The sequence below is a fragment of the Myodes glareolus genome, chromosome 8 (assembly GCF_982192425.1).
Source record: "Myodes glareolus chromosome 8, mMyoGla1.1, whole genome shotgun sequence".
Classification (NCBI taxonomy): domain Eukaryota; kingdom Metazoa; phylum Chordata; class Mammalia; order Rodentia; family Cricetidae; genus Myodes; species Myodes glareolus.
Genome location: NC_142033.1, coordinates 110,073,323 through 110,095,836, shown reverse-complemented (window position 1 = coordinate 110,095,836; position 22,514 = coordinate 110,073,323). Strand labels below are relative to the sequence as shown.

General features: G+C 41.5%; 1 pseudogene; it reads right to left on the bottom strand.

The window, feature by feature from the left end:
* Positions 1-2,933: 2,933 nt before the first annotated feature.
* Positions 2,934-21,312, bottom strand: LOC125397632 (catenin alpha-1-like; annotated as a pseudogene).
* Positions 21,313-22,514: the final 1,202 nt, after the last annotated feature.

The window sequence follows — 22,514 nt, the reverse complement described above, 5'->3', positions numbered from 1 at the left end:
TGCAGATCTCAAGAATATACATAAAAATGTGGCAGTATTCTTCAGCAATCACACCCTGCCAACAGATAAGGGAAGCATCCAGAATATAAGTAATTTTAGATGCTGTCTATCTTGGAATGTATACTTGGAAACAAGAAGAGACTACCACAACATGAGAGAAATGAAGAAAAACACCGGATGAAAAAAAAAAGTCTTCTGTACTGCAAATACATGCAGAAATACAAGTGTGCTCACGTTGACATGCAAAAATACTCACACATACAAACTTGGATAAACATTTAGGCATATCATGTAAATGTAAAGAAAATATTTAATTTAAATAATTGAAAGTTATTTTCATCCCTTCATTTCTCCCTTCAGCATCTACCATTAGCCTCACTTGAAACACTTGACATGTCCCTTTCAGTCTCAAGTCAATAGCAAAAGAATTAGAAATGTAGATTAAATACAAGTACATTATATGTATTTGTACATTTTATTTTTTTGAAAGTAATTTTATTAAATTATAAAAGTTTCCATTTACGCCCCTCTTCCCAACACCCTCCCACTCCCCCCCCCCCTTCCTCTTTGTCCCTAAGGGCAGTCAGGGTTTCCTGCCCTGTGGGAAGTTCAAGTTCCTCCCCCTCCCTCCAGGTCCAGGAAGGTGAGTATCCAAACAGACTGGATCCCAAAAATCCAGTATATGCAGAGGAAACTAGTCCCAGTGTCATTGTCAATGGCTTCTCAGAAAGACTCCAGGCCAGCCACATTCCGAGAATCCAGCCACATTCAGAGAATCTGGTTGGATCACGTGCTCGTTCAGTCGCAGTCCAATTGCCCTTGGTAAACTCTCATTAGATCCGACCCCTTGTATCGGTGGGTGATAGCATCCCTCGCAGTCCTTCGTCATTTTCTTCGTCCTTCTGCTCCTCATTTGGATCTTGGGGGGCTCAGTCCGGTGCTCCAATGTGGGTCTCCATCTGTATCGCCATCCAACGCCAGATGAAGGATCTATGGTGATAAGCAAAATATTCATCAGTATGGTTATGGGCCAAGGCCGGTTCAGGCACCCTCTCCTCTGTCCAGAGAACAATCTGGGGATCTCTCCTTGGACCTGGGATCCCATATAATAAAGTTTCCTGTAAACCCTAAAATGACTCCCTTAGTTGAAATATATTCTTCCCTGATCCCATATTCATCCTTCCTCCCTTCCCCCCATCCCGGTCAACCGAGCTTTCTCCATTCCTCCCCTACTCCCTTCTCTCTAACCCTCTCCCCTTCCAACAACCCTCCCACCCCCCCCCCCATGCACCCAAGGTTACCTGGGACTCTTGACTATTTCCTACCTCCTGGTGGATAGCTAAATAATCTTCATCAGGTTCGTCTTCTTATTTAGCTTCTCTAGGATCACGAATAATAGGCTCAAAGACCTTTAATTATGGTTAGAATCCACTTATGAGTGAATACATACCGTGTTCCTCTTTTTGGGTCTGGCTTACCTCACTCAGTAAAGCGTTTTCTATGTCCATCCATTTGCATGCAAAATTCAAGATGTCATTATTTTTTACCGCTGAGTAAAACTCTAATGTGTATATGTTCCACACCTTTTTTAACCATTCTTCTATTGAGGGACACCTAGGCTGTTTCCAGGTTCTGGCTATTACAAATAGTGCTGCTATGAACATAGTTGAACAAACGCTTTTGTAGTATGTTCGGGAATCTCTAGGGTATATTCCCAGGAGAGGAATTGCTGGGTCCATCGATGCGAAAATTCTCAATAAAATACTGGCAAACCGAATCCAAGAACACATTAGAAAAATTATCCATTATGATCAAGTAGGCTTCATCCCAGAGATGCAGGGATGGTTCAACATACGCAAATCTATCAATGTAATCCATCATATAAATAAACTGAAAGAAAAAAACCATATGATCATTTCATTGGATGCTGAAAAAGCGTTTGACAAAATTCAACACCCATTTATGATAAAGGTGTTGGAGAGACTGGGGATACAAGGATCATACCTAAATATAATAAAAGCAATATACAGCAAGCCGACAGCTAACATCAAATTGAATGGAGAGAAACTCAAAGCCTTTCCACTAAAATCAGGAACACGACAAGGCTGTCCACTCTCTCCATACCTCTTCAATATAGTGCTTGAAGTTCTAGCAATAACAATAAGACAACATAAGGAGATCAAGGGGATTCGAATTGGAAAGGAGGAAGTTAAACTTTCGTTATTTGCTGACGATATGATAGTGTACATAAGCGACCCCAAAAACTTTACCAAAGAACTCCTACAGCTGATAAACACATTTAGTAACGTGGCAGGATACAAGATCAACTCCAAAAAATCAGTGGCACTCCTATACACAAAGGATAAAGAAACGGAGAGGGAAATCAGAGAAACATCACCTTTCACGATAGCCACAAACAGCATAAAATATCTTGGGGTTACTCTAACTAAGGATGTGAAAGACCTATTTGACAAGAACTTTAAGCCTTTGAAAAGAGAAATTGAGGAGGATACCAGAAAATGGAAAGACCTCCCCTGCTCTTGGATTGGGAGAATCAACATAGTAAAAATGGCAATTCTACCAAAAGCAATCTATAGATTCAATGCAATCCCCATCAAAATCCCATCAAACTTCTTCACAGACCTTGAGAGAACAATAATCAAGTTTATATGGAAAAACAAAAAACCCAGGATAGCCAAAACAATCTTATACAATAAAGGAACTTCTGGAGGCATTACCATCCCTGACTTCAAACTCTATTACAGAGCTACAGTATTGAAAACAGCCTGGTATTGGCATAAGAACAGAGAAGTCGACCTATGGAATCGAATAGAAGACCCAGATACTAACCCTCAAACCTATGAACACCTAATTTTTGACAAGGGAGCTAAAGGTATACAATGGAAGAAGGAAAGCGTCTTTAACAAACACTTAAGGTCATGCTCAACCTCCTTAGCGATCAGGGAAATGCAAATCAAAACCACTTTGAGATACCATCTTACACCTGTCAGAATAGCTAAAGTCAAAAACACCAATGATAGCCTATGCTGGAGAGGATGTGGAATGAGGGGAACACTCATCCATTGTTGGTGGGAATGCAAACTTGTGCAACCACTGTGGAAATCAGTGTGGCGGTATTTGTACATTTTAAATATAATGTTGGAAACCTATTTTTATTTTGTGATGCATTCAAAACTGGTGAATAGTTTGGATTTTCTTTTTTCTTCTAATACACATGTGAGTACTGACAACCAGACATCAAAGGAATAAAACTTAGTGGAAAAAGTAATGTCTTTTTTCCCCAAATACTTACATCAATTGTTGAGGTGATGGACTTAAACCGCAAATTCCACATCTCCATAGCTGATGTCAAAGCACTTAATTCAACAAACTTCTCTCTTGCACTGGTTCAAACCTGTCAGCAGCTTTCCTCGGCAGATGTACCACGCCTGTGGCTTCTACAATACCTTGGGACTTCCAATAAAATCTGGGCTTCACCTTCACAGCATCACTCAGCGGCTTCTCTTGGCCTTCATGCAGGGACACCTCTGACAAATACCATGTCTGGTGGCTTTTCCTAGCCATGGAGGGAGATTCCACAATCCTTTCTTTCATTCTTTACAATCAAAACCATGTGTCCAAATCTTCCAATGTCTTCTAGGTGAGGCTGAAACTTGGTCCCCCTTTCTCAAATACATTTTCAAATTTTTTCTATTTTTTATGACTTACTTCACTGTGTAAAGTTTTTCTTGACTACTTTATTTTCATACTTTGGAAGCTTAGTTCAGTGGGTTCCTGCCCTGAGGTTGCCACTCTATCTATACTATTTAGCTTCAGGCTTTTCTGAAAACTTTCTATCTCCCTGAGCTCTGGAATTAGCTCCATTGCACTTCCTGGTGCTCCATTTTTTTCTTAAGCTTTACAATTTGTTATTTTCTTTGCTCACCTAGTTTTTTTTTTCATTACAGGTTTGTAAAAGAGTGACCACTAACAGCCACATGAGAGAGTGAACACTAAAGTGGCCATCTTAAAATTTTCTCAAACTTCAAATTAACCTCAGGCAGATACTTTGGACCAGGGCAAAAAATCAACCACATTCTTTGCCAAAATATTAAAGAAACAGTCTCTAGGCAACTTACTACTTTTCTTCCCCTCTGAGAATGTTTAAGCTGGGTCCCACGGTTCAAATGTCCCTCAGGAATGTCTTCCATGCTCCTGTTAGTGTGCTCCATTAAGCCTCACTTAAAGCCTTCAACTGCTTTCCTAATCCAGAGTCCCAGTGTCCACATTCTGCCAACTAGAATCATGGTTAAGTCTTTTATAGCAATATCCCACTCCCTAGTATTTTAATATATAGTCGATGTTATATTGCTGTGACAAGAAGACATGCCCATGATGATATTACAAAATAAACCATTGAACTGGTGCTTGATTTCAGTTTCAGAAGTTTAGTCTGTTCTCATGTCAGGAGCATGGCAGCACAAACCGGCATGGGTATGGAGAAGCAGCTCTGTGTCCTGCCTCCAGACCCTCAGGCAGCAGGAAGATAAGAACACTTGGGTTGGCTTCTCCTTTTGAGAAACCAATGCCCATCCTTTGTGACACACTTCATCCAACAAGGCACACCTACTCCAATAAGACAACATCGCCAAATCCTTTCAAATATGCCACTCCCTAGTACAAAGCATTCAAATCTATGAGCATGTGGTATCTGTACTCACTCTAACCTCCACATAGGCACAGTCCACAGATCTGTACATAATATTTAACATTGAAAAATTAATATGAACTGTTTTAAATTCCCATTTCTAATGGAGCACAAAAACAAGTGCTTTTCTTATTTTAAAAACTTTCATGAATAAGGAAGACAACAAACAAGAATAAGTCAGTTCTCAGCTCCCTTTATCCTGAGGTGGTTGCTCCATCACCAGGGACAGACGGCTATGAAGTAGCCTTGCCTCACTGCTCCTACAGCAGCAAGGAAGACAAGTGTCACTGAAAACCTAAGGTTAATTGAGGTATCCACTGGTTGACACAGATACTAAACGGTTAAGTATATAATGACAGAATTTTATGAGGGTTTGTTGTCAGTGTCCTTCAGCAGATGTGGAGCAGTGTGTGAGGTGTCCAGATGACCAGTGTTCTAGTACAGAGCACACACATGGCCTGCAAAGACATGCCTCCTTTCTGGCTTATGAAGATCATTGGGGATGACACTGGCCTGCATGTCCCTGTGCCTCTCTGCCCTCACAGATCCTGTTCTTGGTGCATTTGTAAAGTACCGTGATGCTCCCATTGTGGAGGCCAATAACTGCATTCTCAGCTACACCCTGCTGATTGTCACCGCTCTCTGTATCCTCTGTTCCCTGATCTTCACTGGGCTTCCCAACACAGTCACCTGCGCCCCAAAGCAGACCACATCTGGAGTCTTTGTCAGTTGCTATGTCTACTGTCTTGGCAAAGACAATTACTGTAGTCCTGGCCTTCAGGATCACTACTCCGGGAAGAAAGATGAGAATGATCCTGGTATCGGGAGGCACCTAACTTTGTCATTCCCGTCTGTACCCTGGTTCAGCTTGTTCTCTGTGGAACCTGGCTGGTAATATCACCTCTGCTTATTGACACAGATACATCTGAACATGGATATGTCAACTCAGGCACTGAAGATATGATAGAGGAAATATATTCATCAATCAAAAAATATTAAACCCAACAAATTCTTTTTTTTTGAGAATGAACTCTGTAATTTTTATGTATCATTGAGGAGCACAGCCACTTTGAGTTTCAAAACCAATTACCTGTAGCCTCTCCTAACCACTGGCCTGCGTGTCACCCGTGGCACCAGGACTTGGCACCTGCTGCTGTCTCTAATATTCCTTCTTGTATTCCTCCTGGGCCTCAGCAGGCAGGGTCTGCCTCTGGGGAGCATCAGCAGGCAGAATGCCACACACACCACAGCACATCTTCCCTTGGTAGGTCATGCGGCCAAACGAAAGGTCGGGATGGAAACCATTTGCCAGAAGCCACAACAGAAGTGGAGACGTTGTTTTACGGGGACATGACTCTGTCTACCCCGGGGACAACAAGCTCTCCACCAAGGAAGGTTCTGCACTTCAGCCTTGACTTTGCTACAGATGTTGGGCTGGTGACAGTAGAGAGCGATGCACTGAAGGTAGGCCACCAGGTCCTGCTTGCAGGCCGAGTCTGGGCAAGGATCTGCTGCTGCTGGGCCAAGCTTCTCCATCCTGGATCCTGCCCCGGCGAATGTCTTGGCAGCACTGATCACATCTGATGGGTTTTTTGTTTGTTTGGTTGGTTGGTTTTTCGAGACAGGGTTTCGCTGTCTGGTGTGTTTTTGAGTGGCCCTTTGCCTTGGGTGAAGTCGGTCATCTCCGTAATCATGCACATCCCCTTGGCTAGCACGATGATGTCATTGCCACCGCCGTCCCATTTTGGATACTTCAGCCTCCAGCTTGCTCTTTTCTTCCTGGAAGCTGGCCACCTGTTCTGCAATCTTTGCTTTTTGCCCCTAAGGAAACGGAACCATGATCGCCTGGGTACTTTGTCCAGCTATCAGTTGGTCATCTTCTGTCTGCACGCTTGTCCTACTTCTAACGTCAAAATCTTCCATCTCAAAGTCAGAGTCATCCAATTCCTCAGGGGTCATCATCATCAGCGCTGCTTTCCTGATGTCCCAGGTGCCATCGTATACCAGGCGGGAGGCATCGATAAACTCATTCCCATCCATAGGCCGGGCCGGGTCTGAGCCGAGGGCTTCCACTTGCTCAGTGAACCGTGGCATGGCTGTATTGGAGAGCAGCTTGGTGGCTTCCAGAACCTTATCTGTGTCCACTCCTGGCTCATAGTTGTGCATCTCTGGATGACTCGAGCTGCCCGGTCCAGCCCATCCATATCTTTCTCTTGGAGAGCAATGACGCTCTTGTTCACATGCTCCAAGTGTGATTCTCTGAGACAGCCAAGAAGTCATCAACAGCATCTGTGAGAACAGGGACTTGATTTTCCCATTGCTCGTTTTTCCTAGATTATTACATATTTTTCATTACTTTATAAATAATACCATTCAAAATTTCTACTTCTTCCTCTTCTCCCACTTCCCTCCTGTTCCCCCACTCACCCTACCCCTCTCCAGTCCTGAGAGAGGGCAGGGTACCCTGTCCTGTGGGAAGCCCTCCCCCCTCCATCCAGGTTTAGGAAGGTGAGCATTCAAACAGACTAGGATCCCAGAAAGCCAGTACATGCAGTAGGGACAACACCCAGTGCCATTATCATTGGCTTCTCAGTCTGCCCCAATTGTCAGTCACACTCACAGAGTCCAGTTTGATCCCATGCTTGTTCAGTCCCGGCTGGATTTGGTGAGCTTCATTAGCTCAGGTACACTGTCTCAGTGGGTGAACTAACCCCTCATGGTCCTGATTTCCTTGTTCATATTCTACCTCCTTCCTATGAGTAATAGGGATAGAAGAAGGAGAATTCCAGCTCAAAGGCACAGAAAATATGTTCAATAAAATCATAGAAGAAAACTTTCGCAATCTAAAAAGAGACATGCCTTTGAAGATACAAAAGCTTACAGGGGCTGCCGGTTGTGGTGGCGCATGCTGGTAGGATTTGCTGAAGGAGGCAGAGGCAGGAGGATCACGAGTTCAAGACTAGCCTGGGTTGCACATTGCTAGGTGGTGGTGGCACACACCTTTAATCCCAGCACTCGGGAGGCAGAGACAGGCAGATCTCTGTGAGTTCGAGGCCAGCCTGGTCTACAAGAGCTAGTTCCAGGACAGACACCAAAGCTACAGAGAAACCTTGTCTTGAAAAAAAAAAACAAACCAAAAAAAAAAGAAGGAGAAGCTTACAGAACACCAAACAGACTTGACCAAAAAAAAAATTTACATCAAGACATAGTAATTAAAACACTAGACATACAGAGTAAAAAAAGAATACTAAGATCTGCAAAGGAGAAAAACTGAATACCAAATAAAGGCTCACTTTTAGAATTATGTCCATGTTTACAATGGAGACTATGAAAGCCAGAAGGTCCTGGACAGATGTTTGCGGATGTTAAGAGACTACAGATGCCAGAGCAAGCTACTATAACCAGCAAAACTTTCAATTATCATACATTGAGAAAGCAAGATATTCCACTACAAAATGAGATCTAAACAATACCTATCCACAAATCCAGCCAAACCAAAAGCAATAGAAGGAAAACTGAAACACAAGGAAATCAGCTGTAGCCAAAAAACCATAGATAGTAGATAACTTCACACAAGAAAAAGACAAAGAAGGGAAACGCACACACACTACCACCACTCCAAAACCAAAAAATAACAGCAATTGACAATCATTGGTCATTAATGTCTCTTAATATCAATGGCCTCAATTCACCAAGAAAAAGGTGCAGGCTGATAGAATGGTTTCAAAAGCAGGATCCATTCTTCTGCTGCACACAAGAAACACGGCTCAACTTCAAAGACAGACAATACCTCAGAGTAAAAAGTTGGAAAATGGTTTTCGATGAAATGGACCTTAGAAGCAAGCTGGTGTAACTATCCGAATATATAACAAAATAGAATTCAAGCTGATATTAATCAAAAAAGAAGAACATTTTATATTCATCACAAGAAAAAAAAATCCATCAAGACAAAATCTCAATTCTGATCATCTATGCCCCAAATACAAGGGGACCACATTTTTATAAGAAGCATTACTTAAGATTAAATCACACATAAGACTCCACTGCCTAATAGTGGGAGATTTCAATACTCCACTCTCACCAGGGGACAGGTCTTCAAGATAGAAAATAAACAGAGAAATATGGGAACTACAAAATTGGATAGGTATCTATAGAACATTTCACCTAAACACAAGAGAAAATACCTTCTCAAAGTACTGACTAAACTAGCGTCATCAGATAACCTACATCCAATGACTGATGGAAGCCAATGCAGTGACAACTGCCAAGCACTGGGCTGCACTCGTGGAGATCTGTTAAAGAGAGGGAGGCGGGATCGTATGAACACATTCAGAGGGTCTTGCTTGGTACCATGCAGGTTCACCAGCTGTCAGTCAATAATCTGTGAGCTCCCGCTAGCTTGGGTAAGATCTCTGTGGATTTCCCCCATCCTGCTCTTGACTGCCCCCACTCATACATTCAATTTTGTCATAACATCTGATGGTTCCCATAGGAGATCAAGGAGAAACAAATTGGAAAATAAGAAGTCAAATGTTCACTATTTGCAGATGATATGATACTATACATAAGTGACTACAAATATTCTATTAGGGAATTCCTACAGATGTTAGACACGTTCAGTAATGTGGTGGGATACAAGATTAATTTTAAAAAAATTCATAGTCATCCTATATACAAAGAATAAATAGTCTGAGAAAAAATCAGAGAAAGAACACTTTTTACAATATCCAAAATAACATAAAATATCTTGGGGAAACTCTAACCAAACACGCGAAAGAAATTGAAGAAGATAACAAAAGATGGAAAGATCTCCCTTGCATATTGATAGGTAGGATTAATATAGTAAAAATGACAATATTGCCAAAAACAACCTAAAGATTCAATACAGCCCTATCAAAATCCCAACTCAATTCTTCACAAACCTCAGAATAATGACTTTATATGAAATCCACATCATATGGAAAAACAAAACCCACGACGACTAAATAAATCCTGTTCAATAAAGGAACTTTCAGAAAAAGCCAGCCAGCCAGCCAACAAAGAACCTGTACAAAATATCTTCAGCTCACGTTGAAAACAAACAGGTTTTTCATAGACTCTCACAACCTCAGTTGCACTCTCAAAGCAACTGAGATGATCCACCCAGAGGGGTAAGTGTGAGCCCACCTGGCCAGAAGATCCCCAGAAGGGAGTGCAGGGCACCTCCAGCTCCTGCTGCAGGGGCTTCTTTGGCCCACACGACCCTGCCCCCCCAGTCTGCCCTTTTGTCTGCGGGGCCTTGGACTACCAGGAGTCTCTGTTCCTGTGCTGAGAAGAACCATTCAGAGGAGTGAGTGTGTGCCCCCCCCAGGACACACGGACTGGAAGGGAGTACAGGGCACCTCCAGCTCCTTCTGCTCCCAAGCCTGCCCTATGGTCTACGGGGTCCTTGGCCCAGGAACAGATCCTGCTCCTGCACTGAGAAGATCCAGCCAGAGGGCACTCCTTTCCATCTGCGGGGTCCTTAGATTCACCAGCACAACTGGCTCCAGTGCCGAGGGCCCTAAGAGAGGCCAGACCAAGACAATTCCTCAAGTACACAGTCAGTCACAGCAAAGATTGGACCAAGACACCAAGACTCTCCTGGCTGCATTTGAAGAGAGAGATAGGCAGGCGCCAATGCAAGAATTCCTCCAACAACCTGAAAGGCAACATGACATCACCAGAATCCAGGGATCACGCAACAAGAAGACTTGAACACCCTATTCCACAAGAAGAGGAAGAAATCGACTTTAAATGTAACATTATGAAAATAATAGAGGACCTTAAGCAGGATGTGAAAAACTCCTTTAAAGAAATGGAGGAGATAAACAAAAAGGTAGAAGAAATGAATAAATCTCTCAAAGATACCCAAGAAAACCAAGAGAAAGCAATCAAACAGGTAGTAGAAATAGTTCAAGACTTGAAAAATGAAATGGAGGTAATGAAGAAAACATAAGCCAAGAGAAGGCTGGATACGAAAATCTGAGTAATTGAACAGAAACTACAGAGACAATATAACCAACAGAATACAAAAGATAGAAGAAAGAATCTCAGACGCTGAAGATACTATAGAGAAAATAAACTCATTGATTAAAGAAAATAACAAATCCAACAAATTCTTAACACAAAAGATCCAGGAAATCTGGGACACTATGAAAGACCAAACCTAAGAATAATAGGGGAAGAAGAAGGAGAAGAAGAATTACAGCTCAAAGGCCTAGATAATATATTCAACAAAATTATAGAAGAAAACTTTCCCAACCTAAAGAAGGGTATTCCTATGAAGGTACAAGAAGCATACAGAACAACAAATAGACTGGATAAAAAAAATCCCCTCGCCATATAAAAATCAAAACACAAAACACACAGAATAAAGAAAGACTATTAAGAGCTGCAAAGGAAAGGGTCAAGTAAGATATAAAGGTAAACCTATCAGAATTACACCTGACTTCTCAATGGAAACCATGAAAGCCAGAAGGTCTTGGATAGATGTGCTTCAGACACTAAGAGACCATGGATGCAAACCCAGACTACTATACCCAACAAAGCTTTCTTTCACCATCAATGGAGAAAACAAGGTATTCCAGGATAAAAACAAATTTAAACAATATGTATCTACAAACCAGCCTTACAGAAAGTAATAGAAGAAAAATCACAACCTAAAGAACCCAACAACACCCACAATAACTTAGATATCTAACAACCCTCCACAAGCACAACACAAAGAAGGGAAACACGCAAACTCTACCACCAAAAAAAATTAACCAGAGTTAACAACCACTGGTCATTAATATCACTTAGTATCAATGGACTCAATTCATCTATAAAAGGGCACAAGTTAAGAGAATGGATGCGAAAGCAGGATCCAACATTCTGTTGTTTACAAGAAACACACCTCCACCACAAAGACAGACATTTACTCAGAGTAAAGGATTGGGAAAAGGTTTTTCAATCAAAAAGACCTAAGAAACAAGCAGGTGTGGCTATACTAATATCTAACAAAATTGACTTCAAACTAAAATCAATTAGAAGAGATAGAGATGGACACTTTATACTCATAATAGGAACAATTCATCAGGGGGAAGTCTCAATCCTGAATATCTATGCCCCTAATATAAAAGCACCCACATATGTAAAAGAAACATTACTTGAACTCAAAGCACACATCAAACCCCACACACTAATACTAGGAGACTTCAACGCTCCTCTCTCACCAATGGACAGGTCAACCAGACAGAAACCTAACAGAGAAATAAAATAACTAATGAAGGTAATGAATCAAATGGACTTAACAGACATCTATAGAACATTCCACCCACATAGGAAAGAATATACCTTCTTCTCAGCAACTCATGGAACCTTCTCAAAAATTGATCACATATTCAGTAACAAAGCAAACTTCCACAGATACAAAAAAAAAAATTTATAACCACCTGTGTCTTATCGGATCACTATGGAATAAAGTTAGAATTTAACAACAGTTCTAACCCCAGAAAGCCTACAAACTCATGGAAACTGAACAGTCAACTAGTAAACCACCCCTGGGTCAGGGAAGAAATAAAGAAAGAAATTAAAGTCTTCCTTGAATTCAATGAAAATAAAGACACAACATACCCAAACCTATGGGACACTATAAAAGCAGTGCTAAGAGGAAAGTTCATAGCACTAAGTGCCCACATTAAAAAAAAAAATAGAAAAAGCTCACATTAGAGACTTAACAGCACAGCTGAAAACTCTAGAAAAAAAAAGAAGCAGACTCACCCAGGAGAAGTAGAAGACTTGAAATAATCAAACTGAGGGCTGAAATCAACAAAATAGAAACCCAGAAAACAATCCAAAGAATCAATAAAACAAAGAGCTGGTTTTTTGAAAAAATCAACAAGAGTGATAAGCCCCTATCCAAATTAATCAAAAGGCAGAGAGAGAACACACAAATTAACAAGATCAGAAATGAAAAGGGGACATAACAACAGACACTGAGAATCATTAGGTCTTACTCAAAGGCCTATATGCCACAAAGTGGGAAAATGTAAAAGAAATGGACTTGTTTTTAGATAAATACAATATACCAAAACTAAATCAAGACCAGGTGAACAATTTAAATAGACATATAAGTCGTGAGGAAATAGAAGCTGTCATAGAAAACCTCCCAATCAATAAAAGCCCAGTACCAGATGGTTTTAATGCAGAATTTAATCAGAAATTCCAAGAAGAGCTGATACCTATACTCCTTAAGGTGTTTCACGTAATAGAAACAGAAGAGTCATTGCCAAACTCTTTTTATGAAGCTAAAGTTACCCTGATACCAAAACCACACAAAGACTCAACCAAGATAGAGAATTACAGACCAATCTCACTCATGAAGATCGATGCAAAAAATTCTAAGTAAAATTGTGGCAAACCGAATCCAAGAACACATCAAAAAAATTATCCATTACGATCAAGTAGGCTGCTTCAGGGCTGGTTCAACATACAAAAATCTATCAATGTAATCCATCATATAAATACCCTGGAAAAAAACCCATATGATTGTTTCATTAGAAGCTGAAAAGGCATTTGACAAAATTCAATGCCCCTTTATGATAACGGTCTTGGAGAGGTTAGGGTTACAAGGATAATATCTAAATATAATAAAAGCGATATACAACAAACCAACAGACAACAGCTAATATGAAATTAAATGGAGAGAAACTCAAAACCATTCCACTAAAATCAGGAACAAGACAAGGCTGTCCACTCTCACCATATCTCTTCAACATAGTGCTTGAAGTTCTAGCAATAGCAACAAGACAACATAAGGAGATCAAGGGGATTCGAATTGGAAAGGAAGAAGTCAAACTTTCGTTATTTGCAGATGATATGATTGTGTACATCAGTGACCCCAAAAACTCTTCCAAAGAACTCCTACAGCTGATAAACACCTGCAGTAATGTGGCAGGATACAAGATCAATTCCAAAAAATCAGTAGCCCTTCTATACACAAAGGATAGAGAAGCAGAGAGGGAAATCAGAGAAACTTCACCTTTCACGATAGCCACAAATAGCATAAAGTATCTTGAGGTTAAACTAACCAAGGAAGTGAAAGACCTATTTGACAAGAACTTTAAGTCTTTGAAGAAAGAAATTGAAGAGGACACCAGAAAATGAAGGATCTCCCATGCTCTTGGATGGGTAGGATCAACATAGTAAAAATGGCAATTCTACCAAAGGCAATCTATAAATTCAATGCAATCCTTATCAAAATCCCAAAAAAATTCTTCACAGACATTGAGAGAACAATAATCAACTTTATATGGAAAAACAAAAAACCCAGGATAGCCAAAACAATCCTATTCAATAATGGAACTTCCGGGGGCATTGCCATCCCTGACTTCAAACTCTGTTACAGAGCTACAGTAATGAAAACAGTTTAGTATTGGCATAATAACAGAGATGTTGACCAATGGAATCGAATCAAAGACCCGGATATTAACCCACAAACCTATGAACACCTGATTTTTGACAAGGGAGCTGAAAGTATACAATGGAAGAACGAAAGCATCTTTAACAAATGGTGCTGGCATAACTGGAGGTCAACCTGTAGAAGAATGAAAGTAGATCCATATCTATCACCATGCACAAAACTCAAGTCTAAATGGATTAAAGACCTCAATATAAATCTGACCACACTGAACCTGATAGAAGAGAAAATGGGAAGTAGACTGCAACACATGGGCACAGGAGACCACTTCCTACATATAATCCCAGTAGCACAGACAACCAGAGCAACAGTGAATAAATGGGACCTCCTGAAACTGAGAAGCTTCTGTAAAGCAAGGGATACTGTCATCAAGACAAAAAGGCATCCTACTGAATAGGAGAAGATCTTCACCAACCCCTCATCAGACAAAGGTCTGATCTCCAAAATATATAAAGAACTCAAGAAACTGGACATGAAAATTCTAATTAGTCCAATTAAAAAAATGAGATACTGAACTGAAAAGAGAATTCTCATCAGACGAAGTACAAATGGCCAAAAGACACTTAAGGTCATGTTCAACCTCCTTAGCGATCAGGAAAATGTAAATCAAAACAACTTTGAGATACCATCTTACACCTGTCAGAATAGGTAAAATCAAAAATACCAATGATAGCCTATGCTGGAGAGGATGTGGAGCAAAGGGAACACTCATTCATTGCTGGTGGGAATGCAAAGTTGTGCAACCACTTTGGAAATCAGTGTGGCGGTTTCTTAGGAAATTGGGAATCAATCTGCCTCAGGATCCAGTAATACCACTCTTGGGAATATACCCAAGAGATGCCCTATCATACTACAAAAGCATTTCTTCAACTATGTTCATAGCAGCACTGTTTGTAATAGCCAGAACCTGGAAACAACCTAGATGCCCCTCAATGGAAGAATGGATAAAGAAAGTATGGAATATATATACATTAGAGTACTTCTCAGCAGAAAAAAAAAAGATATCTTGAATTTTGCATGCAAATGTACGGAAATCGAAATAAAAAACACTATTCTGAGTGAGATAACCCAGACCCAAAAATATGAATGTGGTATATGCTCACTCATTAGTGGACTCTAGCCATAAACAAAGGACATTGAGCCTATAGTTCACAATCCTAGAGAAGCTAAGTAATAAGGCGAACCCAAAGAAAAACATATAGTTATCCTCCTGGAAATTGGAAGCAGACAAGATCACCAGGTAAAAGTTTGGAGCATGGGGGTGGCTGTGGGTTTGGGTAAAGGGGAGAGGGGGAGAGAGAAGGGAGAAGGGGAGGGTTGGGGAGAGCTTGGGGGAGTGGGATGGTTGAGATGGAGGACGAATGGATATTGGAGGAGGGAAGAAGATATCTTATTTAAGGGAGGTATTGTGGGGTTGGCAAGAGGCTTGACTCTAGAGGGTTCCCAGGTGTCCACGGGGATGTCACCAGCTAGGGCCCTGGGCAGTGGAGGAGAGGGTGCCTGAACTGGCCTTGACCTGTAATCAGACTGATGACTATCTTGAGTATAACCATAGAAACTTTGTCCAGCGTCAAATGGAGATAGAGACAGAGACCCATATCAGAGCACTGGACTGAGCTCCCCAAGGTCCAGTTGAAGAGCAGAAGGAGGGAGAAGATGAGCAAGGAAGTCAAGACCGCGAGGGGTTGGTCCACCCACTGAGACAGTGTGCCTGAGCTAATGGAGCTCACCAAATCCAGCCGGGACTGAACAAGCATGGGATCAAACTGGACTCTCTGAATGTGGCTGACAATGGGGACAGACTGAGAAGCCAATGGTAATGGCACTGGGATTTGTCTCTACTGCATGTACTGGCTTTTTTGGGATCCTAGTCTATTTGGATGAACAACTTCCTAAGTCTGGATGGAAGGGGAGGGCCCTTGGATTTCCCACAGGGCAGGGTACCTGCCCTCTCTTAGAACTGGAGACGGGGAGGTTGAGTGGGGGAGCAGGAGGGAAGTGGGAGGAGGGGAGGAAGTAGAAATTTTGAATTGTATTATTTATAAAGTAATAAAAAATTATTAGAAAAGAGATTAAATAATGCACTAAATAAGTGTATAGAAAAAACAGAGAAAAAGTAATTGTGAAAAAAAGAAAGCAGCTTCAACAAATGGTGCTGGCATAACTGGGTGTTGACAAGTGGGAGAAGTGCATATGAATTCATATCTATCATCATACACAAAACTCAAGTCCAAATGGCTCAAAGACTTCAACATAAATCCAGTCACACTGAACCTCATAGTAGAGAAAGTAGGAAGCACCCTTGATTGCATTGGCACAGAAGACCACTTCCTGAATGTAACACCAGGACCAGAAGCACAGACACTGAAGTCGATAGTTATTAAATGGAACCTCCTGAAACTGAAAAGCTTCTATAAGGCAAATGACGCTGTTAATGAGACAAAACGAATGAGAAGCCTACAGAATGAGAAAATATCTTCACCAACTCCACATCTGACAGAGGGATGATCTCCAAAATATATAAAGAACTCAAGAAACTAAACTTCAAAATACCAAATAATCTAATTAAAAACTGGAGTACAGACCTAAATAGATAATTCTCAATAGAAGAATCTCTAATGACCAAGACACTTAAAGAATTATTCAACAACCTTAGCTATCAGGAAAATGCAAATCAAAATGACTCTAAGATACCATCTTACACCTGTCAGATTGGCTAATATCAAAAACACTGATGATGACAGCTTATGTTGGAAAGGATGAGGAGTAAGGGGAACACTCCTTCAGTGCTGATGGGAGTGCAAACTTGTACAGCCACTTTGGAAATCTATGTGATGCTTTCTCAGAAAAAAAAATGGGAATCAATCTACCTCACGACCTCAATACCACTCTTGGGCATATACCCAAAAGATGGTAAATCATACCACAAGGACACTTGCTCAACTATGTTCAGAGCAGCATTATTCATAATAGCCAGTACCTGGAAACCCCTCAATCAAAGAACAGATAAGGAAAATGTACATTTACACAATGGAGTATGGCTAAGCTGTGAAAAACAATGACCTCATGAAATTTTCAGGCAATTGGAATGAATTTTTAAAAAAATCACTCTGAGTGAGGTAATGTAGACACAGAAAGACAAACATGTTATGTACTGACTCATAAACAGATATTAGCAGTAAAGTGGTAAGCATAGAATAATCAACCCACAATCCACAGGCCCAGAGAGGTTAAATAACAAAGAGGGTCCAACGAGGGATGCAAGGTTTTCCCTGGGAAGGGGAAATTGAAAAGATCTCGTGGGTGAACTAGGGGCAGTGGTGGTGGGGATAGGAACTTGGGGGACTGGGTTGGGCAGCAAGGGTGCAGAAAGTGGGCTGTGGAGGGGTTGTTGGCAGAGAGTAATGAAAGAGATATCTTGATAGAGGAAGCCATTTGGGGCTTAGGGAGAAACTTGGTGCCAGGGAAACTCTGGGCGTCCTCCTGAAGAAAGGGAGGGGGGATTGTACAAGCCAGAACTGTCAAGGTCATGATGGGGAAACCCACAGAGACAGCTGATCTGAACGCGTGGAAACTCATGGACTCTTGATCGACAGTGTCTGTATACATGTGTGCGATAGTTGTGTACCTTTGTCTGTTTGTAAGACAGTGAGGTCAGGACCTGTCCTTGGCACTTAGCTGGTTTTTGAGAACCTGCCACCCTGCTGGATCACCTAGCCCAGCATTGACACAAGAGGAGCTGGATGTGCCATGTTTTGTTCTGAATCCATTGGAAGCCTGCCCCCTTCTGAATATAGACGGGGAGGGGGTGGATGAGAAGGGGGTGGATTGGAGTAGGAGAAAGAGAATAGGAAGAGAAGGGGTAGGGGAAATTATGGTCAACATGTAAAATAAGTAAAAAATGTTAATTAAGTAAAATAATATTTTTAAAAAGGCATATTGATCACCTATCTGAGATTAATCATGCCCCAAATCTGTGATTTGGCATATGCACAAGTGAAGCAAAGTAAAACTGTGTTGACACAGAACAGCTTTCGCTTTTCCATAGTTTTCCATACGCATTGTCAGCTCCAGAGTGATATTGGAGGCTGGTATAGAGAATATCTTTAAAGCAACGCATATGTATATTCACAAATATGTGTGCAATATTCAACATGTAATCATGGACACTGGTCACACACCTTTGTTCCTATGTAAGAAAATATGCCCTATCGTTAGAAGCAAAATTAAGCAACATCTTTATAAAGGTCTTTAGGAGTATGTGCTGTTGTGGTAACCCTTGGCACACACTTGAAGAGACATTGCAATGCTTCCCCTTCACCCTGAACTCACGCCAGTGGTGTGCACTGTGTTTTCATCTTGGGTCACGGGACCCTGTGCACTGACAACTGTCAACACAAGGAGATCCATGAGGAAACGTGAAAGAGAAACCTTTCTCACCTCCAGTTTAGTGAATTGTAATCTAATCTAAGAAAACCACACTACAATGAAATGCATTAGAAAATATTGAAATAATGATCAATAAAGAAGAAAATTTTTCTGTAGTTACTAATGTTACAGAGGGAAGCGGAGGAAAGAAAGCCACGGAGTTTCTCTGCACAACCACAGACTTCTAAGTCTTGATATTTGTGCAAGAAAGAAGAAGCTAATGACTTACCTAAATTTGATTAGAGTGTTATAAAAATCTTCCTCTATAAATAATAACACAGTTATTATTATATAAATAATATAAAATATTATATTAATTATTAAATTAAATTATTAAAATATAAATAATATAAAATAAAAACATAGTCAGTCCGCAAATCTCCATCATCAACTTCCTTGTGCTTTATTCTCCGAAAGCAGCTGGTTTCTATCAAACTGCTCAAGATGAGAGAAAACTTCAGGAGCAAGAAGGAAATAATAAAAGCACACAGCTTCTTCATGTCTACCAGAAGTAAGACCGAGCAGAGATGAAACCTGTTTCTCATGCAGACGGACTTCACACATGCATTCATGTCTATGAGTCTGTTTCGTTGCTGCTGCTGACTGGGAAACACACACATGTACCCCGGTTCACTTTTGCCCATTATGTGCCATGGTCCCTGGATACACCTGGAAAACTCTGGCCTCAGGATCTGCATCTGAGGTCTGCAACATTTTCATCAACACAGGTCAGAAAACACATGGTTGAGGATTGTGTTCTGTAGCCTCAGACAACGTGATTTCAATGATGCCCATGGCACAAACGCCCCAGGAACAGTCTCCTCCTGGGCACCGCAGGTCCCACTCTGCAACAGCAGCCATGTGAAGAAACACCGCTGGCAGTCATTTCAGTGGATTTCATCAGAACTCCACAGTAAGATGAGAGGAGAGACAGTCATAAAAGCCCCATGCTTGTCAGAGCTATTGCTGAACTATGGGGCAACATGTCCTTCACTGTCCGTAATATGGAAGGGCAGCCTCACATACAACGTTCAGCCAGCAGCAGAGCAACACTCTGTGTTGTTCATTTATTAATGTCTTAGAGACACATGTGCAGAATCTCATGAAACTACTGCCGGGCTGTATTATACAGGCCCATATTTCTGTATTGTATGGCAGACAGATTTTTCAGGGCACGGTTTGCACTTGCCACGCAGAAGGTGGTCACCTAGCCTTTTGAGACAAACTGACACCATCCTCAACAATAGTCAGGTTATGCTAATGTCGCTCTGCTCCATCTTTATAATTTGGACGTTGCCTGGGGAAAAGGTGTTAACTCCGTCTATGTGACAGAGCAGGCATACGGAGCAGGCAGACTTGACAAGATGGGCATAGAACGGTGCGGACCTGTTCATTCTCCGGCCTACCTAGGAGACAGGATGCTAATGAATTTCCCCCTCAGTTTACGTTTTGGTATAAAAAGCTGTTTGCAGAATAAATGCGGGTGATTTTTCAGGATGTGAACTTAGGATTTTGTGAGGTATCCCTGAAAACTCCCTCCCGATAAAGTCATGTGAGTTGTGCCTCAATTATTCCCATGCCTCCCCTCTGGTCTGAGAAATAATTTATGTCTGGGCTCAGGCCGGCTCCGGACCACGACAAACCACCTCTGTTTCCTGCCCTCTGGAGAATCTGTCGTCATGCTAGTACCAGGAAATTTATTAGTTATAGTGACTCAACACCTACCCAGTCCAATATCCGTACCAATGCAGACAATCAGATTGATTTCTAAAACATCATCCCTCTACCTGCTGCTCAATTCCCATGTTTAATGCCTTCCAATAAAACACCTCTTCATTTAGAACTGTGAGTTCCCTCAGACTGGCTCCTCTTCTAGGTATTATATCTAATTTCCAGATGAATTCTCTGTTTTTAAGACTTTGACTATAAAAAGAACCTTTTTTTGTCTGGAAAGTAGAACACTCATTGTCTAGTAGAGAGTTCGTGAATAAGTGTTTCTTTCGTGTATCGTTGTGGATGACAGAGAAAACATACAGACAATACATCAAATGAGTGACCTCCAATGTTATTTCTGGAAGGTTATATAGCCCATATGTTTCTCTTTTATTTTATGGTGTTACTGTGATTTCCATATCTTGACTCTCCTGGGTGGTATGACAATAAATACAAATGTCTCTATAGGACTCTGAGTTACACATGCTGGTTACATTTCCAGGAGTGGTATAGAGGTATCACTTAGTTTGAATTGTAATTTTTGATCCAACTTTATACTAATTTTCATGATAGCCACAGTAGATAGATTCCATTCCCACTAGAAATAGAGGGAATTCTTTCCCCCTGCATCCTACCCACTTGGCTGCATTTATTTTCTGGGTGTTTGCTGTTCTCAATGGGTTGAAAAGAAATCTCATACGAATTTAACTTGTGCTTTCTCTGTCAGGCTACAGTTCTGAAATTTTTGTAAACTGAATTGTGTGTTTCCTACTTTTTTATGTCTTCTGCTCAATACTTTTGCAGACATGGGTGGATGGAACACTTGGGAGTTTGAGATGTTTCTTTCTTCGTGTATTCTGGATGTTGATCGCAGGGAACGGGAGCAGACACTTTCCCCATTCTGAAGGCTGCCTCTCCACTCTGTCCTGACTGTGCAGACTGACTGACTGGAGCTCCCCACGACGCAGCTCTGAACTGCCATTCTGAGCTGTTGACAGACATCTGGGCTGCTCCTGCCGGCGTGAGTGCCTCAGAATGGGATTTGTATAATACACTCAGATTATGTCAGATCTGCACGTCATTCAAGTTGAATTTATTTTTTCCATAGAGTGGCAGATCAAGTTCCATGTGTGTTAGAGCACAGGCATTTCTCTTGTGCTCTGTCTGTTTTCTGACTTGATGCTTATTTATTAAAATCATGCGGTGAACGAGGGTGACAAGCATGCAGAACTGACGTTCTAGTTCTTTTAGCTGTTCATCTGTTTTGTTTTCACACCTCCCTCATCTCATTCCAGTTCCTCCTACTCAACTCCTTTCTCCCCCCATCTACTCCTCCCTCCTCTATTTCTCTTCAGAAACTAGTGGGCGTCCCGTGGCTATCTTCCGGCCATGTTTATGAAGATGCAGTGAAGCTAGGCAGTTCTTCTGGTGAGGTCACATGAGGCAATCCAGTAGGAGGAAAGGGTCCCAAAAGCAGGTAACAGAGTCAGAGACAGCCCCTGCTCCCACTGTTAGGAGTTCTACAAGACCAAGTTACACAATTGTAATATATATGCATAGGGCCTAGGTCGGTCCCATGCACATTCCCTGGCTGTCTGTTTAGTCTCTATGAGCCCCTATGAGCCTAGGATGGTTGGTTCTGTGGGTTTTCTTGTGCTGTCCTTGACCCCTTTGACTCCCACAATTCTTTCTCCCCCCTTTCACAAGATTGCCTGAACTCCACCTAATGTTTGCCTCTGTGTCCCTGCATGTATTTCCATCAGCTGCTGGGTGAAGCCTCTCTGATGACCGCTGGGTTAGGCACCAATCTATGAGTATAGCAGACTATCATCAGGAAGCGTTTCGTTGACATTTTGCCATTCATGTTTGGCTCGATCCTAGGTCTTTGGGGTACCCCACCTTTGGGTCCTGACCCTCAGGGCTGACCTGCCTCTCATGGTTTAGGTCTCCAACTGGGCCGGTCATCAGTTGGTTATTCCCACAATTTCGGTGCCATCTTTACTCCAGCACATCTTGTAGGCAGGACAAATTATAGGTCGAAAGTTTTGTGACTTTATTGTTGTCTCAGACCCTCTTGCCAGGTTACAAGAGAAGGCCAGTTCAAGTTCCATGTACCCCATTGCTAGGAGTCTTAGTTAGAGGGTCACCCTCATAGGGTCCTGGGAGTTTACATTGCACTGGGTT